This window comes from Triticum dicoccoides, chromosome 2A, assembly GCF_002162155.2.
Source record: "Triticum dicoccoides isolate Atlit2015 ecotype Zavitan chromosome 2A, WEW_v2.0, whole genome shotgun sequence".
NCBI classification, from domain to species: domain Eukaryota; kingdom Viridiplantae; phylum Streptophyta; class Magnoliopsida; order Poales; family Poaceae; genus Triticum; species Triticum dicoccoides.
Window position 1 is genome coordinate 375,694,214 of NC_041382.1, and position 6,472 is coordinate 375,700,685.

Here is a 6,472-nt window from a genome sequence, read left to right on the forward strand (position 1 = left end):
GGATCATCCTCATAGCTGCCAAGAAAGATTATGTCCTACAAGCACCGCTAGGTGACGCACCCGTCCCATAGAACCAAGACGTTATGAACGCTTGGCAGACACGTGCTGATGATTACTCCCTCGTTCAGTGCGGCATGCTTTACAGCTTAGAACCGGGGCTCCAAAAACGTTTTGAGAGACACGGAGCATATGAGATGTTCGAAGAGCTGAAAATGGTTTTCCAAGCTCATGCCCGGGTCGAGAGATATGAAATCTCCGACAAGTTTTTTAGCTGTAAGATGGAGGAAAATAGTTCTGTCAGTGAGCACATACTCACAATGTCTGCGTTACATAACCGCTTGACTCAGCTGGGAGTTAATCTCCCGGATGACGCAGTCATTGACAGAATCCTTCAGTCGCTTCCACCAAGCTACAAGAGCTTTGTGATGAACTTCAATATGCAGGGGATGGAAAAGACCATTCCCGAATTATTTGCAATGCTGAAATCAGCAGAGGTAGAAGTCAAAAAGGAACATCAAGTGTTGATAGTGAATAAAACCACTAAGTTCAAGAAAGGCAAGGGTAAGAAGAACTTCAAGAAGGACGGCAAGGGAGTTGCCGCGCCCGGTAAGCAAGCTACCGGGAAGAAGCCAAAGAATGGACCCAAGCCCGAGACTGGGTGCTTTTATTGCAAGGGAAGTGGTCACTGGAAGCGAAACTACCCCAAATACTTAGCAGACAAGAAGGCCGGCAAAACAAAAGGTATATGTGATATACATGTAATTGATGTGTACCTTACCAGTACTCGTAGTAGCTCTTGGGTATTTGATACCGGTGCAGTTGCTCACATTTGTAACTCAAAGCAGGAGCTGCGGAATAAGCGGAGACTGGCGAAGGACGAGGTGACGATGCGCGTCGGGAATGGTTCCAGGGTCGATGTGATCACCGTCGGCACGCTACCTTTGCATTTACCTACGGGATTAGTTTTAAACCTCAATAATTGTTATTTAGCGCCAGCTTTGAGCATGAACATTGTATCGGGATCTCGTTTAATTTGAGATGGCTACTCATTTAAATCCGAGAATAATGGTTGTTCTATTTATATGAGAGATATGTTTTATGGTCATGCTCCGATGGTGAATGGTTTATTCTTAATGAATCTCGAGCGTAATGCTACACATGTTCATAGTGTGAATACCAAAAGATGTAAGGTTGATAATGATAGTCCCACATACTTGTGGCACTGCCGCCTTGGTCACATAGGTGTCAAACGCATGAAGAAGCTCCATGCAGATGGACTTTTAGAGTCTCTTGATTATGAATCATTTGACACGTGCGAACCATGCCTCATGGGTAAAATGACCAAGACTCCGTTCCCAGGAACAATGGAGCGAGCAACCAACTTATTGGAAATCATACATACTGATGTGTGCGGTCCAATGAGCGTTGAGGCTCGCGGTGGCTATCGTTATGTTCTCACCCTCACTGATGACTTGAGTAGATATGGGTATGTCTACTTAATGAAACACAAGTCTGAAACCTTTGAAAAGTTCAAAGAATTTTAGAGTGAGGTTGAGAATCAACGTGACAGAAAAATCAAGTTTTTACGATCAGATCGTGGAGGAGAATACTTGAGTCACGAATTTGGCACACACTTAAGAAAATGTGGAATAGTTTCACAACTCACGCCGCCTGGAACACCTCAGCGTAATGGTGTGTCCGAACATCGTAATCGCACTCTATTAGATATGGTGCGATCTATGATGTCTCTTACTGATTTGCCACTATTTTTTGGGGCTATGCTTTAGAGACTGCCACATTCACTTTAAATAGGGCTCCGTCGAAATCCGTTGAGACGACACCGTATGAATTATGGTTTGGGAAGAAACCTAAGCTGTCATTTCTAAAAGTTTGGGGATGCGATGCTTATGTCAAGAAACTTCAACCTGAAAAGCTCAAACCCAAGTCGGAAAAATGCGTCGTCATAGGATACCCTAAAGAAACTATAGGGTATACCTTCTACCTCAGATCCGAAGGCAAGATCTTTGTTGCCAAAAATGGATCCTTTCTAGAGAAAGAGTTTCTCTCGAAAGAAGTAAGTGGGAGGAAAGTAGAACTTAATGAAGTATTACCTCTTGAACCGGAAAATGGCGCAGCTCAAGAAAATGTTCCTGAGGTGCCTGCACCAACTAGAGAGGAAGTTAATGATGATGATCAAGATACTTCTGATCAAGCTCCTACTGAAATTCGAAGGTCCACAAGGACACGTTCCGCACCAGAGTGGTACGGCAACCCTGTCTTGAAAATCATGTTGTTAGACAACGGTGAACCTTCGAACTATGAAGAAGCGATGGCGGGCCCGGATTCCGACAAATGGCTGGAAGCCATGAAATCCGAGATAGGATCCATGTATTAAAACGAAGTATGGACTTTGACTGACTTGCCCGTAGAGCGGCGAGCCATAGAAAATAAATGGATCTTTAAGAAGAAGACAGACGCGGATGGTAATGTGACCATCTATAAAGCTCGGCTTGTCGCTAAGGGTTATCGACAAGTTCAAGGGGTTGACTATGATGAGACTTTCTCACCGGTAGAGAAGCTAAAGTCCGTCCGAATCATGTTAGCAATTGCCGCATTCTATGATTATGAGATATGGCAAATGGACGTCAAAACGACATTCCTTAATGGTTTCCTTAAGGAAGAATTGTATATGATGCAGCCGGAAGGTTTTGTCGATCCTAAGAATGCTGACAAGGTGTGCAAGCTCCAACGCTCGATTTATGGGCTGGTGCAAGCATCTCGGAGTTGGAACATTCGCTTTGATGAGATGATCAAAGCGTTTGGGTTTACGCAGACTTATGGAGAAGCCTGTGTTTACAAGAAAGTGAGTGGGAGCTCTGTAGCATTTCTCATATTATATGTAGATGACATACTTTTGATGGGAAATGATATAGAACTCTTGGACAGCATTAAGGCCTACTTGAATAAGAGTTTTTCAATGAAGGACCTTGGAGAAGCTGCATATATATTAGGCATCAAGATCTATAGAGATAGATCAAGACGCCTCATAGGTCTTTCACAAAGCACATACCTTGATAAGATATTGAAGAAATTCAATATGGATCAGTCTAAGAAGGGGTTCTTGCCTGTGTTACAAGGTGTGAAATTGAGCTCAGCTCAATGTTCGACCACGGCAGAAGATATAGAAGAGATGAGTGTCATCCCCTATGCCTCAGCCATAGGTTCTATTATATATGCCATGCTGTGTACCAGACCTGATGTAAACCTTTCCGTAAGTTTGGTAGGAAGGTACCAAAGTAATCCCGGCAAGGAACACTGGAAAGCGGTCAAGAATATCTTGAAGTACCTGAAAAGGACTAAGGAAATGTTTCTCGTTTATGGAGGTGACGAAGAGCTCGTCGTAAAAGGTTATGTCGACGCTAGCTTTGACACAGATCTGGATGACTCTAAGTCACAAACCGGATACGTGTATATTTTGAATGGTGGGGCAGTAAGCTGGTGCAGTTGCAAGCAGAGCGTCGTGGCAGGATCTACATGTGAAGCGGAGTACATGGCAGCCTCGGAGGCAGCGCATGAAGCAATTTGGGTGAAGGAGTTCATCACCGACCTAGGAGTCATACCCAATGCATCGGGGCCGATCAAGCTCTTCTGTGACAACACTGAAGCTATTGCTCTTGCCAAGGAGCCCAGGTTTCACAAGAAGACAAGGCACATCAAGCGTCGCTTCAACTCCATTCGTGAAAATGTTCAAGATGGAGACATAGATATTTGTAAAGTACATACGGACCTGAATGTAGCAGATCCGTTGACTAAACCTCTCCCTAGAGCAAAACATGATCAACACCAGAATTCCATGGGTGTTCGATTCATCACAATGTAACTAGATTATTGACTCTAGTGCAAGTGGGAGACTGTTGGAAATATGCCCTAGAGGCAATAATAAAAGCATTATTATTATATTTCCTTGTTCATGATAATTGTCTTTATTCATGCTATAATTGTGCTATCCAGAAATCGTAATACATGTGTGAATAATAGACACCAACATGTCCCTAGTAAGCCTCTAGTTGACTAGCTCATTGATCAACAGATAGTCATGGTTTCCTGACTATGGACATTGGATGTCATTGATAATGAGATCACATCATTAGGAGAATGATGTGATGGACAAGACCCAATCCTAAACATAGAATAAGATTGTATAGTTCGTTTGCTAGAGTTTTTCCAATGTCAAGTATCCTTTCCTTAGACCATGAGATCATGTAACTCCCGGATACCGTAGGAGTGCTTTGGGTGTACCAAACGTCACAACGTAACTGGATGAGTATAAAGGTATACTACGGGTATCTCCGAAAGTGTCTGTTGGGTTGACACGGATCAAGACTGGGATTTGTCACTCCGTATGACGGAGAGGTATCACTGGGCCCACTCGGTAATACATCATCATTATGAGCTCAAAGTGACCAAGTGTCTTGTCACGGGATCATGCATTACGGTACGAGTAAAGTGACTTGCCGGTAACGAGATTGAACAAGGTATTGGGATACCGACGATCGAATCTCGGGCAAGTAGCATACCGATTGACAAAGGGAATTGTATACGGGGTTGCTTGAACCCTCGACATCGTGGTTCATCCGATGAGATCATCGAGGAGCATGTGGGAGCTGATGAGGACATCAATACCATTGTTACACCCACAGCCCCTACTGTTACATATACTGGACCAATTACTAGAGCTCGCGCATGCCAATTAAATTACCAGGTACTTTCGTTTCTTGGTAATGATTCTAATGTTCATGAGATTATGATGCTACCTAAATTGGATACATTTGTTTTGCTTACAAATGAAGGGCCTAGCTTGGAGAAGGATGAACATTGGAGCAAGAACACGCATGGAGTTGATGGCATGCGCAAGGGGATCAAGAACGGAGTTACAAGTGAAGATTTCAGGACTTTGAAGCCGCCATAAGGAGTGCATGAAGCCTTGGACGAAATATACAAGATGCCACTTCATAATATTCGTCCATAGGCTATTCTAGGTGCTGCGTCACCTTATTAATGGGCCAGGTGATAGAGTCAAAGGTGTCCCGTCTTTCGATGAGATGGAGGATTTCGCTTTGGTGGAAGTCGACTTTGACGATCCGACTACGAACGTGCGAGGACGTCGCGCCTTAGCAATCGCTAAACCAACTCCGAGAGGTTATTGACCACGCCGGAGCACGATCAACCTGACCACGAGGGTGTGTTTCCTGCGAGCAAACGAAGAACAAGCAAGAAACTGAGATTGCAATCTGGATATTGCGAATATAAGATGAAAGCTTTATTGATCAAGGTGGGGTTCTGTGACGCCTTTGTCTGGTCGTTGAACACAAACGAAGTACGCGAAGTTGCAGCTATGGCAAACTTTTAATCTAAACAAAACCCCAAAGTCTAAACGGTGCCCTAAGGGCTGTATATATGGAGGAAGAGAGGGGAATTTCGTGGCCCTTGGTGGAGGGGTCCGAAATCAACCCTATCTCTTGTTTCCCCACACATACGAACTCTAAAAACAGCCTATACTTATGTATTTCGAAATTACATGGGCCTGGCCCAATAAAAAGGTGACGCAGCACCTATAATAGCCTCGGGACGAAATTTATGAAGTGGCATCTTGTATATTTCGTCCAAGGCTTGATGCACCCATTATGGTGGCTTCAAAGTCCTGAAATCATCACTTGTAACTCCGTTCTTGTTCCCCTTGCACATGGCATCATCTCCATGATTGTTCTTGCTCCAATGTTCATCCTTCTCCAAGCTAGGCCCTTCATTTGTAAGCAAAACAAATGTATCCAATTTAGGCAGCATCATATTCTCATGAACATTAGAATCATTACCAAGAAACGAAAGTACCTGATAATTTAATTGGCGTGCGCGAGCTCTAGTAATTGGTCCCGTATATGTAGCAGTAGGGGGGCTGTGGGTGTAACAATGGTATTGATGTCCTCATCACCAGGCCCATGTAATTTCGAAATACTTAAGTATAGGCTATTTTTAGAGTCCGTATGTGTGGGGAAACAAGAGTTAGGGCTTGTTTCGGACCCCACCCTCAAGGGCCACGAAATTCCCCCCTCTTCCTCCATATATACAGCCCTTAGGGCGTCGTTTAGACTTTGGGGTTTTGTTTAGATTATAAGTTCGCCATAGCTGCAACTTCGTGTACTTCGTTTGTGTCCAACGACCAGACCAAGACGTCACAGAAGCCCACCTTGATCAATAAAGCTTTCATCTTATATTCGCAATATCCCGATTGCAATCTCAATTTCTTGCTTGTTCTTCGTTTGCTCGCAGGAAACAGACCCTCGTGGTCAGGTTGATCGTGCTCCGGCGTGGTCAATAACCCTTGGAAGTTGGTTTAGCGATTGCTAAGGCGCGACGTCTCGCACGTCCGTAGTCGGATCGTCAAGGTCGACTCCCACAGAAAACGATAGCCACC